This window comes from Manis javanica, chromosome 4 (assembly GCF_040802235.1).
Source record: "Manis javanica isolate MJ-LG chromosome 4, MJ_LKY, whole genome shotgun sequence".
Lineage (NCBI taxonomy): Eukaryota > Metazoa > Chordata > Mammalia > Pholidota > Manidae > Manis > Manis javanica.
The window spans coordinates 125360259-125379540 of record NC_133159.1 but is presented as its reverse complement, the minus strand read 5'-3'; the positions used below and the strand labels follow the sequence as shown (position 1 = coordinate 125379540).

The 19282-nt window shown below is 43.3% G+C and overlaps 1 pseudogene; it reads right to left on the bottom strand.

Annotated features, from left to right (window-relative positions):
- LOC140848601 (dynein axonemal heavy chain 9-like) overlaps positions 1 to 19282 on the bottom strand; it is a 162344-nt pseudogene that overhangs the window by 90001 nt on the left and 53061 nt on the right.

Sequence of the window (19282 nt, the reverse complement as noted above, 5' to 3'; positions counted from 1 at the left end):
ATTATTATTAGAAATTGTGGCCTCTGCATTAACACTTTTGAATTCATTCTGGTTTCTTTCGTTCCCAGTGAAACTCTAACTTTTTGGAAATGTTCCATGAACCTACCAAGAAAGGAATATTTTCTGTTTGTAAGATGCAAAGTTATATGACTATGTGTTATACTGAGTTTGATGATATATTTCCCACTTTTATGTCTATACTTATTTTTCTGTCTACTGAATCTAATATTGAAAAAGATGCATTAATGTAATACACTATATTACTGTTTTATTAAGTGGTTCTGAGACATTTAATAAAGTCATACTCCATTTACTTGGAAGTTCTCTTGTTTAGTGAATACAGATTTATGATTATTATAAATTTTGTCAGGTTTTCAACATTTAATGAACACATTAATAAAACTTTAATTGAAATTGAAACACCACTTAAAGTTTGGATTATATTATGTGAGTTTAAATCTGATATGGAATAGGAAGTACTTGAGACTAGCCAGGAAAATTACAAACGAGCATTGAGGAGGGCCCTACCTTATCAGACATTAAAATGTTATAAAATGTGACTAAAATAGAATGGCATTAGATAAATAGGTGAGTGGAACAAAGTAGAAAACCCAGTTAGATCTCAGTGTATTTGACAAGCTGGTGTTTAAATTCAGAGGGAAAGGATACTTTACTTAATAAATGTTGCTGCACATTAATTTAAATTATCTACCTGGAAGGAAATAAAATTGATTCTGTACCTTACCTCATACCAAGCCCCAAAATAAATTCCAGATGGATAAAAATGTAAACATAAAAAGAATTTCTAGGACCAAATTTATGATACCAAATGTATAGCTGAAAGGTAGAAAGGGTTATAAACTATGTAACAATTCCACATTCTAAAAAGACTAGATGGACATAATTTCCTCCTCTAAAAAGTGTATGGTAAATATGCCATGAAGTGTGTGCAGAAAAATGGCAAATAGGGAACATCCACTAGCAATGCCTACAACAGATAAAGGGTTCATCGCTTTGACATATAAAGAACTGTACAAACTGATAAGAAAATAATAAGGGGGAGTCAAATCACAGAGGAGCCAATTACTAAGACCAGTAACAAGGAAGAGATGTTAAGCCTCATAATAGTCACTGAAATAAAAACTAGAGATGCTACTCCCCTTATTCTAGGTCTCTGACTAAAGGTTGTAAATTAGGAACCCAGGCAATTTGACTCTGATGTAGTCAGACATGGAGACATGAGGAGGGATCCGAGATGTCCTCATTCATTTCTGAAACATCAGTTTTAGAAAGAGATCATATCCACTCACAGAGAGTTCTCTTCACTTTCTTTTCTGCTCACACCCAGTGATAAAAGACCCTTTTTCAACATTCGCCCGTTGCTGTGGTGAGGTCAGCAATGAGTGAACAAAGGTTTGGAACCCTCAGGATCGTCGAAGAGACTAGGGTTCTAGGGCTCTCCTGAAATGAATGATGGTGTATGTCCCCTTTGGCAGCTTCCCCATCTCTCCTGGGGCTGTGCCCTCCGTGGAATGCCACACTGCACTGCTCCCTAAGGAATGGGCTGTGGGCTTCCCTATCACGCCCGTGTCTTAAACCCACTGCCTGGCTAGGGACTCTGTGACTGTGCTCCAGAATCACAGAACTGCAGCTGGGAATGCCTGGCGGCCTCATCCTCTGAGTGTCCCCTTTCAAGGGGCAGCTGCAGAGTCCCCAAGCAAAGAGACTACCCAAAAGGCTAGGTTCCCCTCCAAGCCAAAGGGTTTCTTCCTTTCCTTGATTCTCTCTTCACCTCATTCTCCCATCCCAAAAAGACCGACCCACCGGTCTCTCCTCTGCAGCTCTTCTCACAATGTTCACACCTGCTTGAGGGCCTCTGAGGGTAGTGGGGACTTTCCCCCAGGGGTATCCTGCTCTTACCATCCTTCCATTCTTGTGTGGCTGGATTGATGATGCCGAAGAACTCATCATTTGTGACGGCTTTGGGGTTGAGGTCAGTCCAGACGGGGTGGTGTTTCATGATCTGATAGGTCTTGTGCAAGGACCTCAGCACCTGGGACTTGCCGGCACTGGCACTGCCCACCACGAACACTGAGTGCCGCACTGCCAGGAGCTCCTCCAGCTGGACCACCTGGGGGAACACAGTACTCAGCCAGAGGGACCTATCTGTCACTCACCTACTCCCCACAGCTCTTCTGTGGGCCAGGCTGGTGTCTGGAGTGAGACTGACATCAAGAGAGGAAGGGCTACTCCCCTCAAGATGGGATGGCTCCTAACCCCAGGGGCAACATGATTCCTGTACTCATTCATCATTCAGTTATATAATTTATTAGTCACCCACTAAGTGCTTGAGAGTGCACCAGGTGAGGGGCATTCAGAGATGACCATCCTGCTCAGCATGATCCCAGAGTCTGATGGAGAAGCAAGTCATGTGGACATGACAAGTGATTATAATGGAAGGTGAGGTGGTGATGGGGCTGCTCTGGCTGTTGAAAGGAGACTGTATTATATTCCTAGACTTTTTTCATCAACAATTACTGATTCCCTGCTACTGGAAAAACTTAAAATTGCTTTCTAGTTCCATCAAATTTTGTTCATTTCAGTGGTGTTGAGCTATAACCCAAGTACCATAAAATTTACCTTTAAAAGTATAAAATTCAAAGGTTTTGAGCATATTCCCAGGATTATACAACCATCACCACTCTCCAATTTTAGGACCTCTTTAACACCCCAAAAGGAAAAAAAGATGTACATACTCATTGCTGGTCACATCCATCTGCCCATTGCTGCCTCAGTTTGTGCAACCCCTGAAGTACACTCTGCCTCTATAAATCTGACTATTCTGGACATTTCCTATAAATAGATTAATTAAATATGTGGTATTGTGTGAATGGCCTCTTACAGCATTTTCAAGGCCCACCCACACTGTAGCATGTACCAGTTACTTCATTCCTCTTTATAGCTGAATAAAATTCCACTCCATAGGTAAACCACATTTTGTTTGTCCATTTATCAACTGATGAATGGGTTATTTCTACTCTCTGACTGCTACTAATCTGCCAACTTTTGACAATATCTTCTGTAAGATAAATATATAAGGACACTTACGCTTACTTTTACTCGTCCTTGTCCTCTCCATCACCTCTCTTCTTCCAGACCCATTATTCTCTTATGTTGCCATATTTGGTAATATTTATATTCTGTTCTGTACTTATATTTAGACCTTCTATATTTCCCATGATTATAAGAGTTGAAGACCAATAGTGGCTTACTTTAATGATTGTAGATATTTTTCACTACATTGTGTTCTCTGTGGATTTAGAGTCATGATGACAGAAATTATTCTAAGTATCAGTCCAAGACACACGCGCCACTTGCTGGCGATCACTTCTATTGCTATGAAAAGGTAGAAGAACCTGGTCCAGTCCAAAATCAGTCAAACAATGCCAGAAAGAGGGCCTGGTGAGATAGATATACCCAAACATCCTGAAAAAGAACTCAAAATAAAAGTCATAACCATGCTGATGGAGCTGCAGAGAAATATGCAAGAGCTAAGGGAGGAAGTCCAGAGGGAGAAATGAAACAATCAATAGAAGAACATAAAAGCAGACTACATGAGGTGCAAGAGACTATGGAATAGAATGGAATAGAAATCAGAGGACAGGAATACAGAGAAGCTGAGGCAGAGAGATATAAAAGGATCTCTAGGAATGAAAGAATACTAAGAAAACTGTGTGACCAATCCAAATGGAACAACATTCGAGTCATAGGGGTACCAGAAGAATAAGAGAGAGAAAAAGGGATAGAAAGTGTCTTTGAATAAATAATTGCTGAAAACTTTTCCAAGCTGGGGGAGGAAATAGTCTCTCAGACCACGGAGCCCACAGATCTTCCAACACAAGGGACCCAAGGAGGACAACACCAGGACATACAATAATTAAAATGGCAAAGATCAAAGACAAGGACAGAGTATTAAAGGCAGCCAGAGAGAGAAAAAAGATCACCTACAAAGGAAAACCCATCAGGCTATCATCAGACTTCTCAACAGAAACCTTACAAGCCAGAAGAGAATGGCATGATATAATTAATGCAATGAAACAGAAGGGCCTTGAACCAAGAATACTGTATCCAGCATGATTATCATTTAAATTTGAAGGAGGGATTAAATAATTTTTAGAGAAGCAAAAGTTGAGGGAATTTTCCTCCCACAAACTACCCCTACAGGGTATTCTAAAGGGAATGCTCTAGACGGAAGCACTCCTAAGGCTAAATAGATGTCACTAGAGAAAATGAAATCACAGCAAAGAAAGCAGATCAACCAAATACTAACTAAAGGCAAAAAATAAAATCAACTATTCATAAAAGCAGTCAAAGGAAACACAAAAGAGTACAGAATAAAAGACCTAACATACAAAGAATGGAGGAGGAAGAATAAGAAGGGAGAGAAATAAAGAACCATCACACTGTGTTTATAATAGCTTAATAGGAGAGTTAAGTTAGACAGTTAGATAGTAAAGAAGCTACCTTGAACCTTTGGTAACCATGAATCCAAAGCCTGCAGTGGCAATAAGTACGTATCTTTTGATAATCACCCTAAATTTAAATGGACTGAATGCACCAATCAAAAGACACAGAGTAAAAGAATGGATAAAAAAGCAAGGCCCATCTATATGCTCCCTACAAGAGACTCATCTCAAACCCAAAGACATGCACAGACTAAAAGTCAAGGGATGGGAAAAGATATTTCAAGCAAACAGCAAGGAGTAATAAGCAGGTGTTGCAGTACTAGTATCAGACAAAATAGACTTCAAAACAAAGAAAGTAATAAGAGATAAAGAAGAACATTACATAATGATAAAGGGGGAAGTCCAATGAGAGGATATAACCATTATAAATATCTATGCACCCAACACAGGAGCACCAACATATGTGAAACAATACTAACAGAATGCATTCATTCTAGGAGATTTCAACATACCACTCACTCCAAAGGACAGATCAACCAGACAGAAAATAAGTAAGGACACAGAGGCTCTGAACAACACACTAGAACAGACAGAACTAACAGACATCTACAGAACTCTACACCCAAAAACAGCAGTATACACATTCTTCTCAACTGCACATGGAATATTTTCCAGAATAGTCCACATACTAGGCCACATGAAGAGCCTCAAAATTAAAAAAGATTGAAATTCTACCAACTTCTCAGATCACAAAGGTATAAAACTAGAAATAAATTGTACAAAGAAAACAGAAAGGCTCATGAACACATGGAGGCTTAAGAACATGCTTCTAAATAATCAATGGATCAATGACCAAATTAAAACAGAAATCAAGCAATATATATGGAGACAAATGACAACAACAGCATAAAGCCCCAACTTCTGTGGGACGCAGCAAAGGCAGTTCTAAGGGGAAAGTATATTAGCAATCCAGGCCTATTTAAAGAAGGAAGAACAATCCCAAATGAATAGTCTAAAGTCACAATTACTGAAACTGGAAAAAGAAGAACAAATGAGGCCTAAAGTCAGCAGAAGGAGGGACATAATAAAGAACAGAGAAGAAATAAATAAAATTGAGAAGAAGAATAAAACAACAGAAAAAAAAATCAATGAAACTAAGAGCTGGTTCTTTGAGAAAATAAACAAAATAGATAAACACCTAGCCAGACTTATTAAGAGAAAAAGAGAATTTACACACATGAACAGAATCAGAAATGAAAAAGAAAAAATCACAACAGACACCACAGAAATACAAAGAATTATGAGAGAATACTATGAAAATCTATATGCTAACAAACTGGATAACCAAGAAGAAATGGACAACTTCCTAGAAAAATAAAATCTTCCAAGACTGACCCAGGTAGAAACAAAATCTAAACAGACCAATTACCAACAATGAAATTGAATCAGTAATCAAAAAACTACACAAGAACAAAACCCTTGGTCCAGATGGATTCACTGCTGAATTTTATCAGACATTGAGAGAAGATATAACACCCATTCTCCATAAAGTTTTCCAATAAATAGAAGAGGAGGGAATACTTTCAAACTCATTCTATGAAGTCATCATCACTCTAATACCAAAACCAGGCAAAGACCCCACCAAAAAAGAAAATTACAGACCAATATCCCTGATGAACATATATGCAAAAATACTCAACAAAATATTAGCAAACTGAGTTAAAAAATACATCAAGAGGATCATACACCATGATCAAGTGGAATTCATCTCTGGGATGCAAGGATGGTACAACATTCGAAAATCCATCAATATCACCCACCACATCAACAAAAAGAAGGACAAAAACCACATGATCATCTCTATAGATGGTGAAAAAGCATTCAACAAAATTCAATATCCATTCATGATAAAAACTCTCAACAAAATGGGTATACAGGGCAAGTACCTCAACATATAAAGGCCATATATGACAAATGCACAGCCTACTTCATACTTAACAGTGAGAAGCTGAAAGCTTTTCACCTAAGATCACAAACAAGACAGGGAGGTCCACTCTCCCCCCTGTTATAAAAAAGAAAAGAGAATGTAGGCTAACTGACAAATCTGTGGAAAGGGAGGGTCAGATTCTCAATAAGGAAAAAAAATGGAGAAATGGGAAAGGAGGGTCATCTTGCCCCAGCCAACTCCCAGATTATCTGGGAAGATGTGGACTTCCCTGATCCTAAGACATCAGCCCCATGCCCTGCATCTTAGGAACCGCATCAGATTTAATTCATCTCTGGGGTGGGGGCACCTTTTAGGCTCAGAGCCTTTCCTTTAAGAAGAAACCCTCAGTCTGGCATGCAAGGTCTTCTGTATTATGGTCCACAGTATCTTTTCAGTCCTATTGCCCACCCACTACCCCAATACCTTTTTCTTAGCAACACTGGACCTCTCTCTGCTGCTGTACAATCTCTATGGTTCCCCATCTACCCTTTTGCTGGGCCTTTCCCTCTACCTGGCAGACCCTCCTGTCCTTCTCTACCTTTAAAAAGTCTATCCAGTGAACTTGGGAGGGGAGACATTGGGTGTAGCTATGAGCCCACCGGTGAAAACAGCTACAGGTGCAGAGGACCAGGTGATGTCTTGCTTCTTTCTGTAAAACGTGGTCTCAGAAATGAAAGCAGATACCAATTTGTGATTCTATTTATATGTCACCAGGGCTTAATCCCAACCAGTGAAGTATTGTGTGCTTAGAAGCACCTCCTGGGATGGAGTAGAAGTAACCTGCCCCCAGACTGTTTGTTCCCCAAAGGGGAGCACCTTCTGTCCCATGAAATAACTTAGTGGCTTATGTTGGAAAAGTAACGGCATTCCAGTTTCTTCCTCTGTAAAGTCCCTCATCTGCATCATTAGCTGAATATGTTGTGGGGATCAAATGTGATACTGAATATAAAAACACTTATAAACACTGAAGTGATGGTCATATGATTTCTAAAGATAGTATTATATAAGAAAAAAAATCTCTCCATACCCCTACACCCTAGGACCCTCCTTTGTGGCACCTGTCATATTTCACTCCACGGCCCATCTATTTGTGTGCAGGTACTTCTGGAACCACATGTATGTATTGTGAAAATGTTACTTTCTACAAAATTAGTAAAAGTAATAGACTTCTGGAGAAAAGGGACTGGGGCAGACCATTCAACATGTACAGAACTTTATATCTGAAGCCCTAAAAACTCAACAGTATATCCTAATCCTAGTAAAAATGTCAGCACAATTAAATCACAAGAGCACTTGCACCTTGCCCCATGTTGGTCAATCCTTCGCAGCACAAAATCTGGGGGCCTGTGCTTCCTTTTTAAGGAGGTAGGTCATGGGTATATTCACTCCTAATAAAGGTCATTTGGATCACAACTAAAGATCTGCTCTGGATGAACACTTCTTCATTAATCTACAGTTTTAACCCAACAGAGAAATGCCTTCACCTTCCTGCAGCATCCCCAGAAAATGTAAACACCACCATGGTTCCAATAGCCAACTGGTCACCCTTGCACTAAAGTTAACGTTTTTTTTAAAGTCTTTATTTACTGCCAAATGTATTCATTTTCTAATGCTGCTGTAACAAACCACTGCAAATTTAATGACTTAAAGCAACACAAGTTATCTTAAGAGTTTACGTGCTCAGAAATCTAAAATGGGTCTCACTGGGCTGAAACCAAGGTGTTGATAGGACTGGATCCTTCTGAAAGATCTGTGGGAAAATCTGTTTGTTTTGTTTTGTTTTTACTTTTTCCACCTTGTAGAGGCTGCTCCATTCCTGGCCTGTGGCCCCTTCTTCCCTCTAAAAGCCCCCAATGGCTGATCGAGTCTCTTTCCTGTGGTGTCACTCTGACATTCATTCTGCTTACTTTTATAGACCACTATGATTATATTGGGCCGCCCAGGTAACCCAGGGTCATCTCATCTCCAGGTCAGTTTATTAGCAGCCTTAATTCCGTCTGTGACCTTTGCCATGTAGCAAATTCACAGAGCCTGGGAATTAGGATGTGGACACCTTGCAGGGGGCTATACCAGTCTTCCTAACACTAGGAATTTTTTAATTGTAAGAAAGCTTGCTCCTGATCACTTCAAAACATTTATAAGATCAGAAAAATGCAGAGGAACCAACGTGACTTCCACATTGTACCATCACCCCTCTATAACCATGTAGAAGTAATTCGCAGGAAGGCAACAAGTGCTGTAGCACAATGGACGTGTCTTCTTCCTTTCATTAGATCATCAGCTCCCTGATGGTAGGGGCTCTGTCTTTCTCTTGCATTCCCCACCACTCATTCCACACTGTGAGTGCCCTAATAAAGAGCTCTTGAACTGGGTTATTACTAAATTGATACAAATTTGTACATCTAAAGTACCCCTTGGATTGAGAATGAAGGAAACCCATCACCCAAGGAAAGGACCAAGAGACAAAGAAATTTTGGGAGGGAAAACCCCACGTACCTTGAGCACAAAGTTGTCTTCAGCCTGGAGCTTCAGATTCACCACCGCCATCCTAACCAAACCTTCCAAGTTGAGGTCTCTCCTCCAAGGGATGTCCAGGGCAGGAAAGAGGTCCCCAATCGGGCCCATGAACACTGGCATGTCATCGGTCACAATCTTGGGGATGTTGAAGTCTCGCAAAGAGCGCATCAGGACTTGGTCCTCGGGCCGGTCAGGGTTCCCTCACTTCAGGGATCCTGCCACCACCAGCACAGACTTGATGGCCCACAGACCCCAGTCGTAGTGATCCTGTGGGATGGCAGTGCAGGTTAGACCAGGGCTGTGTGCTGCAGAACACCATGAACTTGGGCTGGTGTCTGCAAAGTTATAGATATCCCATCAGGATTATGTCACTTCTGGGGCCAAGACAGAGGCACAGGAAAAGACCAGTGATGTAGAAGATTCTGATCACAGGATCCTCACTCCTGGTATGTCATTAGTTTTCCAGCTATGATGACAATAACACAGATGCAGGACATACAGGGGCTGGAGGTCAGGGAAAATAAACAGAACCACTTCCAAACCTGTCTAGCTACTCCTTGTACATCCAGCAGGTGGAAGGGTTATAAAGAAGGGAGCTTGTTGGCTCTTAGCAATGGCCAAGGCTGAACTCGCACACTCCACCCAGGAAGCCTTCAAACACTCTGAGAAAGGAATTCCCCCAAAAACAGTTCCTTAAAAATTCTGTCAAAAGTAAAACTCACTGGTCACAAGTCCTGACAGTAGATGCCAGGGGAGAGTGAGCCATACTGCTGACACCACGTGTACGAGCAGCATGGTAGGGGAAGTGTGTAGTACAGAGCAGAGCCTGCACTCAGGCAGAACTAGATTCAAGTCCCCACTCTGCTCCTTGCTTCATAGCAGATCATTATTTAATGAGAGCTGTGACACATGCTGCAATTCGCTGCACAAGGAAGACAGGGGACAAGGTGGCTCTGCCCCAAACTGACTGTCTTCCTGCCCCTCAGCCTGTGGATAACCTGGTCCTTCTGGCCTGGGCTGTACTTCTTTCTCATCTGTGCTTCACTGAATTCTATGCCATCAGGACTTTAATGTTGTTTCTTCAGGGAAGTCTGCTCCTCTGCCTATTACAGCAGCCATGTCTTTGTCCTTCAATGCACACTGAGATTAGGGAAGGCCAGTGCAGGGCTGTGAACTGCAGCTGTGGAAGTAGGTGGGAGGCAGAGCCCCACACAGTCTTTTAAGGGTGTGATCAGGATATTGGTCTTTATTCTAAAACCAGTGAGAAGCATTTTTAAATGATCACTTTAGCTGGTGGCTAAAGAATGGGCTCGAGGAACTGGAGCAGAGTTAGAGAAACTTGCAGAGAAGCAGTTCCAAGAGTTTAAGCCAGAGACATTGGTGCTTCGAACTAAAGGGGTAGAGAGAATATGAGACACATGTGAGAAATATCCAGGGGGTAGAATGCACAACAGCTCATTCATTATAAGAGGTAGGACTGAGAAAGAGGCACATGTCGAGGATAACCTGCAGTGTTCTGGAATTAGCAAGTGAGTAAATGATGGTTCCTGGTACTGAAGTGAGGAATTCAGGAGAAGTAGGCTTGGGGTGGGCGGCTGGCATGAAGAGCAGCTTCAGATGCTCAACTGGAGGTGGTTATGCACCTTGGACAGATTTCACAGGGCTGAGAGAGCCCATGTTGTGGTGGCAAATGGGATCCATGCCAGAGACCCCCAAACCATAGAGGAGTCTGTGGGAGCAGCCCAGGGAAACCTGATGGCTGTCCTTGCTGGCAAGAAATGGTCCCCTGAAGGCTTAGACTTAGAGGTGCTCAGTCATGTTTTAAGGTGCTATTCCTGCCGGGGGACCTGCCATAGGTCCTTCTTGTCCTTTTAAGGACAAGCGGCAGTGAGAAGCGGGGATCCTTACTGCCTAACTCTCTCTTTCCAATCCTCTCCCCTTATCATGCCCCTTCAGATAAAGACCATTGCCTCCAAGGGTTTTGTTTGCCACTGTAGGATTTCTCTTGGGACACTGGATCTATAAGGTGTTGCTAAGTATTCTTTTAAAAAATGGAGTTCCAGAACCAAATCATTTAAAAATGCTGGGCTAAGAAAATGAACACAGATCTTTATTATAGAAGTGTTCAGAGCTTTAATATGCTGAGCACAGAGTGAGTGTCCTTGAGAAGGCTCTAACATTTGCCTAACATCCTGGCCCCAGAACCGGTCCAGAGCTGGGGCAATCACATAGGAGCGGTGAGCAGTCTAGCTAGGGAGTGCACCTGTTTGGAGAGAAGCTCTTTGTACAACTGGTAGAGAGTGATGAATTTTCTGGCTAATAACTGGGCTTCAATGAATCCTTCTGCCACCAGCATGATCTCACAGATCAACTCAAAGTCAGGAACAACCATTACACAAGACCTGCGTACAAGGACACAGAGAGCCGATTAGGTTTCCCAACCACAGAGTTGCAGGGAGCTTGTAAGACAAGAATCACTGGCTGAGACAATGGACAGAGGCATTTGTGAGTGCAAAAACTGAGACCTTAGCAGTTATTTCATCAAAGACCCTCAATTTAAAGATGAGCTAACTAAGGATAAAAGAAGTGAACTCTTGTCCAAGGTGATGGATGATGTCAGCAGATAGGGGCAGAACTGGGGCTACAGCTGAGTCTTGCAACCTGAATCCTGTGTGCCTTGCACAAGGCACAGATCAGTAAAGCCTTAGTAATTAGTGGATTACTAGATTGGTAATCTTCTATAACAGATTAAGGGCTAAGCTTGAGGAACTGAGTCTCTCTTGGTGTCCACAAGAAAATGAGAATCTCCCCATTCCGCATTCTCAGAACATGCATCACCTCCAAGCCCTAATGCTCAGGCTTCCCTTGTACTTGCCACATACTCGTGGAAATCTCTCATGCTGAGATCTAAAGTAGGTACCTATGAACCCCACTTGCCACAGAATGGTGTATAGGAGACTATAGAAGGGGACTTTTATCTGTGCATAAGGATTTCCTGTGATTTTCCCCCTCTAGCTCTAGAAACATTTGATTTTAAAATTACTCACCTTCAAAACTTATTAGGTATGTAATAGGAGCCTAAGGTTATTATATTCCTTTAATTGCATTTTTCCTACACAGATAAAAATTTTCAAAAACATATCAGTCACTTACATCTTTCCTTTAAGTTGTTTCACATTGCATCCAAACTCAAAGGAGCGACCAAATGCTCAGATGCTCAAAATTACTTTGAAGCCTGAAATAAAGTTAAATATGCATCCATACAACAGAATGCAGTGTGGCCACAAAAAGTAATGTGGTATGAGAAAAACTATTTAATGACATGGGAAAACATTAACTAATAAAGGCAACATACTAAACTATATACAGGGTCTCATACCAAGTTTGAAAAAGAAACACTGTTCATACCACATTGGAAGAAAGAATGCCAAGGGCTCTGCTGAGCGTCCCAGGATGACAGGCCCGAGATGGGGAGGGACAGAGTGTCTGCAGTCAGATGCCAGGGTTCAAACTCTGGTACTGCTGCTTAGTAGTTAGGTTACTAGCTAACCCCAGTAACAGGGATCTACCCTGGCAATTTGTTGACTCTGTTTTCTCACTGAGCAAGGGGAACACTAATAGGGGTTCCCCTAATAGGGAAAATCCCATAGGGGTTTTGTGAGAATTAATGTTAAAGTAGGTGTTTGCATTTATTGTTTTTACAAATATGTTTCTGTTTTGTCCCCCCAAATTTTCTTCTGTATTGCCTTGAAATTCAGCAACAAAATATAAGGAATAATTCTTACCAGGGTGATAAGTCACCCCCATCATTATTTGTAGCACAAGCCTTATGTCATAAACACTTTGTGTAAACAAATAGCAAACAATCCTGTATCTTGTGGTACCAGCTTAGACAGCCTGTTGACATTCCAACAAGCTCTTGGCTAAACTGGGGATCTGCCTGAAGGAGAGCCACACACCTCTCCAAGTGAGACAGGGGTTTGCCACCATGGAAACCATTTAAATGTGAGGGACCAACATATACAGGAGCTTCCAGGCAGTCCCCTAAGCCTCTGCATCCCCAAACAAACAGGCCTGGGTCTCTCAGTCTAGAGACAAGACCAACAGCTTTATCAGAGCTCCCATAGCCTCTCTCTGTTAGGTACCAGCTCACAGGCAGAAAATCAAAAGCCATGAAGTAGAAGCATCTTTCCACTTTCTTTTTGTTGGGCTGGCTTCTCTTCTGAAAAAAGAATGGAGACTCCACTCCCTGCTACAAAATGCATTTGTGTTTCTTTTATTGCACACAATAAAGAAGATTTACAAGCATGGCGATACCCACTGGTGGCAAAAGTAAAGTAAAAGAGGTGCTCTCATGCATTGCTACTAGGAGTGTCATTTGGCACTACTCTCTTTAGAAAGCAATTTGGCAATGTGTATCAAGAACCTTAAAAATGTTCCTTCCTCTTAACTCAGTGATTCCACTTCTGGGAAGCGAGCCAAAGAAAATAATCATGCATACAGAAAAAAGAAAGACTTACATACAAAGATATATATTACCACATTATGCATAAATTCATTTTAAATGTTGGAAACAGTCCCAATATTTAACTATGGGGACTTGTTAATTACACTGTGAAGCATGCACTTGACAGAATAAAATGCAGTCATGAAAGAAGATTTCTTAAGACTGCCTAAGAGAAGACACTATTTATGCTAGGATTAAGATAGACTGTGAACTGAAAAAACAAACCAATGTGAAACGGTGTGTAGACCACAAATGTAGACTACAAATATGACTTTATAGTATACATATAAAGAAGAACAGAACACGATTAAGCAAAACATAATTTCAGCAGTGATAGCATTAAAGATGGTTTTGTAAAATCTACTTTTTAAAGCATTCCAAATTTCTTCTGATACATATGTCATACATTTTCAGTGGGAAAAATAAAAGAAACTTCTCTTTGGGGCACTTGCCTGGGGCAGAGCTGACTCTCACCTGAAGAGGGCCTTGAGTTTCTCCGGCAGCTCTGTGTGGCCAGCGTAGCCAGGGTTCGTGGTGATGAAGATACCCACAGAGGGGTTCAGGCTAATCTCCTCCCCAGGGAAGCCAAACCGCTGCTTTTTATCTCGAATTGCATCTTGAATGCTTTTCACCTGGTGAACAAGTCAACAGAACATGCTTCTACTGTGCTTCAGTGGTGGGTGGCAGCTCAGGCTGGAACCCATGGTTCACATACGTGCTCTGTGGACCCTTTCAGTGAAGGACGGGATTGCACGCTGGATCCGTACTGATGGGCCCTGGCTACACCTCTAAAAGAACTCGGGGCACCCTTATCCATATGCATAACACACTGACTAAGAGGCTGGGAGTGAACCGACCTCTCTGAACATTGGCCCCCTCTGTGGAAACAGCTAAGGGTATTAGCACCAGCCACATGTAGGCACCTTTCTGAGCATATTTTGTGCATTAACTCATTTGATCTTCACCATGATCCTTTGAGGGGAGCACTTCAATACCACTGTCCCCATTTCTCAGTGATGAGCCGGGCCTGGGCTCTTAGCCACAGCATGATGAAGCCAATGGGATTGTTCGGAGGATTAAACAAAATACAGTCTGTAAAGAGCTTAGCATTCGGGAAATGCTGCCAAAAAATTGCAGCTCACATGGAAACTGCTAATGTGATCATCCTCATCTTGGTTTAACTCCTCCCCAGACTATGTTCTAGAACAGACTGTGTATGCACAGGTGACCCCTTTAGGGATGGAGTGTTCCATGCATGGTGGTGACTAGAAAGGGCCAACGTGGCAAAGGGAGGCTGGAGCCAGATCTTCAAGGGCTACTGGGGCCTTTCTAAAGAGATTTGGCTTTTTCTTAAATGTGGTCTGGAGCCAGAGGAGATTGAAGCTGAAGCCTGACTGGGTCTTATCTACCTGCAAGATTGCTCTTATAGCTCTGGGAGGAGAAACAGAAATGAAATTCATCCATTTATTTTCACATTTGGTGCTTTGGAAAAATGTGTGCAGAAATCAGCAGCAGCAAAAGGAGGAAGACAAATGGGGTGCTGGACCCCAGAATGTTTCTGAGTCTTTCCAGCCTCTCACGGTTCTTGAATGTAAAACCTGGAAGCTAGGCTCAGTGCAAGATTTTGAATGAGCCCCAAGCCTGTCAGCTACATTCAAGGTGGTTAGAATAGCCACGGCTTCTGTGGAGACTGGACTGTAGGGATGGGTATGTGTGTGAGAGAGACACAGAGAGACAGAGAGAGAAAGAGACAGAGAGACAGCCAGACCACAAACAGCAGCTGGACCACCTCTGTCTCTCCAGTGCCTGGAAGGGAATGGCTGCCCGAACACATGCCTGTTCCACAATCAGGATTCAGCTCCTTCCCAGAGTAAAGCTCTGATGACTGAATACACTCAAGCTCACAGCAATTAGTTTGCAACTGAAACTTCTTTCCCGTGTACAGAATGTCAATGACGTTCTGGCAAAGGTGGTCTCCAGTGCCCAGTGCGCCACCAACAGATGGAGCCCTGCTGCTTCTCATGGTGCTCATGTCACAGCTCTGCCGCCGAGCCCTCTGCCACCCTGTCACCCTGCGAGATATGGGAGTGGTGAAGCCTGTGTTATCTCCTCCAGCCCTGTCCTCCCATCTGTAAAATATACTGAGCTCTCACCTTGTTATTGAAATGGGGAAGTGAGCTTATTGCCACTTACAAATTGCTCTGGCACCCTTGGGCAAAGGTAACCCCCAGACCCCTTCTGCAGCTCGCTCTGACTCAGCATGCCCTCCTGTGACTCTGAAGACTAGAAACCTCACACTCACTGAGAACTGATGATGTGCTGGAGGACTGCAGGCATCTGTGCTTCTGTGTAAAAATGCTATAGGAAGGCCCTTGGGGTTGAATGTTGAGCAGACTCGAGGAATGCTGTTAACGTTGGTGTGTTAGTGCTTATAGCTGGCTCCACTGGCCCAGCCTGTGCAGGACAGGAGCAGGTCAACTGGCATTTCCTCACTGCCTTAGCAGCAGCCAAAGTGCACTGCATGAGCCATCAGAATGTAACAGTGGTCAGGGCCAGGAGGCCCTGACGACTTCCAGCGGTCCTTCAGGATGCTGGGCCAGAGGAAGAAGCAGGTGGACTGGGACTGTATGAATTAACCTGCAAGCCCAGCCGGCTGGAGGTGCACACAGGTAGGTACAGACTGATACCTGAGAAATCACTTACACTTCTCACTCTAGGGGTCTGTTTCTCCATTAAAAACTCTTCGCTTTGGGAGATTTTAAAGCTACAAGGGAATGACAACAAAATAACAACTGGTGTTTGTTGAGTAGTTGATATGTGCCAGTGCTTTTCAGAGCCTTTTTGCATGATCATTCCATTCAGTCCTCTCAACAGCTGTGTAGATGGGGGGATTCTTGTTTAACAGACAAGGAAGCTGAGGCAGAAGGCAGCTAAGGAGCTGTACTACAGTCAGGTAAGACGTTGACATTAGTGGTGGCTATGGAAATGAGATGTTGGAATTCTGTGCTATTTTTGCAACTTTTCTGTGAATCTAAAATTGGTTCAAAATAAAATGTTAAAAGAAACTTGCCAAATGTCTAACAGTTGGTAAGGGGGGCAACCTGAGTTAAAAACCAGGCAATCTGGTGCCAAAGCAGTGCTTTTCGACACTTCCCCAAACTGCCTCCTACCAGAAGGAAGACTGTGCCCAGCCATATGCGGCCCCTTGTCAACTGTATACCAGTTCTGAGTCATTTGTTTTGCCCTACAAATAATCGTTTGTTATAATTTAGAGACCTAAATTCCCAGGAAATAAGACAAGGCACTTTGCCACCCATTAAAGAAAACAAACAAAAATGCAGAGCTAGTAGAAATCAGTGTTCTCCCAGGGGATGTCTGGCCATGTCTGGAGACATTCTTGTGGGCACAACGAGGGGGCACCTACAGGGTGGAGGCCAGAGATGTGGCTAAATGTCTTACAATGCACAGGACACATCTATGTAACAAAGAATTATCAGGCCCAAGACAACAGTGCCAAAAGTTGAGAAAACTGGGATCTGGATTACACATTTTACCATTGAGAAAACAGAGGCCAAGAGCTATAAGTGACTTGTCCACTTGTCCACTAGTCCACAAACTGTGTCTCTGGGTCTTACCAAATTCCCAAGCAAATTCTTGGCCCCACCCCCAATGGGCCAAATCAGGAACTCTGGGGGTGAGGTCTGATGACCAGGTGAGTTTTCATAAGCCATCCAGGTGATTCTGATACATGCTAAAGTTCAGGAACCACCGCAGTCTAGCTGATTCTTAGATTTCTGCTCAGATCTGCTGCTGCCCTGTCCCCTTCATAGCTGCAGACTGTCCCCTCCCTGCATCCTCACTCCCTTCATGCCATGAAGAGGACATGTCCCTGTAGGTCACCCACCTGGACCAGCCACACTCAATCCTGTGGGTCCTGGTGTGAACCAAACTCCCCAGCCCTCAAGATGGTTTCCTTCCTTTTTAGTCTCCTTCTCAGCTCTGGTTCTCAAAGTTTACTGAACATTAGACATGAGAACCATGTGGGAAGTTAGAAAAAAATGAAACAACTCTATGCGTAGGTCCTTCCCAATGAAATCAGAATCTTTGGGCATGGAAACTGCATTTGTGTCTACCTATTTTTTCAGACTTGCCCAGGCCATGCTAATGTGCAGCCAGAGCAGCATGTCTCCAGCTTGCCAGTGAGTAGGAATCTTTAGAGCTCTCTTGCAAATGCAGATTGTTCACAGCAGGTCTGTGGTGGGGCGGAGTCCATTAAGTGTCCTTGCCACTGGGCCACCCTGCCCTGTACCTCGTTTCCCTCCATGGGCCTTCAACGAGTGACAGGCTTACCACTTCTTTCTAGCCTCCACAACGTGTAACTGCACTTCTCTGATGTAGCTTCCTTTCTGCCTTATATTTTCAATGCAGAGGTTTTATTTCTCTATATTGTAGGCCAGCCCTGATTTAAAATGATTGGTCCTATTACCTGCACAAGCCATGTTTGCTTGTCAAGGGGGCTTGACTGGATATCCTGAGCACACCTCTCTCTTCAGAGACTGGAACTTGGGACCACAGAGGGCTCTGCCCCTGTCTCTCCCCACCCAGGCTACGGCCTTGCCTCAGACCCACTCATAAAGTATTAAAGTCCTTGCTGGTGACATATTTTAGGGAAGTCATCGGCTTGCTTTATGTCACATGAATCCTCCCAGCTCTTCTCCGCACCCCTCTCCCTTATCCCCTTACAGTGTGTGGTGTTATCCTCTTTCCCAGCCTTTGCCTCCAGGTGCCACATGTTGCTAAAATCTTACCTGGCTCACGCCAGGCTCCTCCCTGCAGTGGTAGGCTGGCGTCTGCTGCCTTAAGGAAGTGCAACCCCCTCATCTCTTTTCACATTTTCAAAATGTGTCTGTGTTTTTACCTTAGAACTTCAGCTCCCCTATAAAGGGTGTTACACAGAAAGGCTCCCTTGGCTCTGAAACCCCTGCATTTGTTCAACACCTTGAATACTCAGAATGCCACTTTGGGGGGCTCCCAAGGCCTTGCCAACTGATCTGCAGCTCTGGCTGCTTTGCACCTCAGCCCAGCGCACTGTGGGGGCTCATACCGAGGAGGGAGGGAAGGGCAGGGACTTCTGGCCAGAGTGTGGAAGGGGGACAAGGGGTTGGACATACAAAGTGGAGGAGTGTGTCCCGGTGGAGCATGTCCTGGGCCCAGAAAACCCAAAAGGCCTAGAGAGTCAGTTGCAACAATAAGGGCAAAATTCCAGGAAAAAAAGTGTGTTATACATTTAAAAATAGCAGAGTAATTGCTTTTGGAATTGCCACACTTTTTTCCAATTGGATATGCAATTCTGCTTGAACAACCTGACAGAGACATGAAAATACCCACCTACGAGGACACCAAAGTATACTCATTTTTGTAGAAGTTACTGGAAAAGGAGCACCAACAGACAAGCTGCCGAGCAGAGGAGAGGCAGAGGGGGAGAGAAACGCCACAGCTGGTGCAGTCCCTGAACCAATATGCCAGCCTGGATTGCTGCATGAGTAGTTAGGTGCAATTTTCTCCTTGGCTGAGTGTGTGATTTTCAGTGGTCCTGGCTCAGATTTTTCCTGGGCTTTGGTTTGACCACTTCCTTGAGAATGTGCCCTGTGGGTGTGTTCCTAGGCTGGAGTGTAAAAGCATCAGGGAATTCCAGGCTGAACTTATTTCAGAAGCAGAACTTCAGAAACAAAGGGAACTGACTGTGGAGAAACCATTACCAGCTTCATGCTGGGCTGTTTCAAAATAAGGCCAATATGCAGGGTC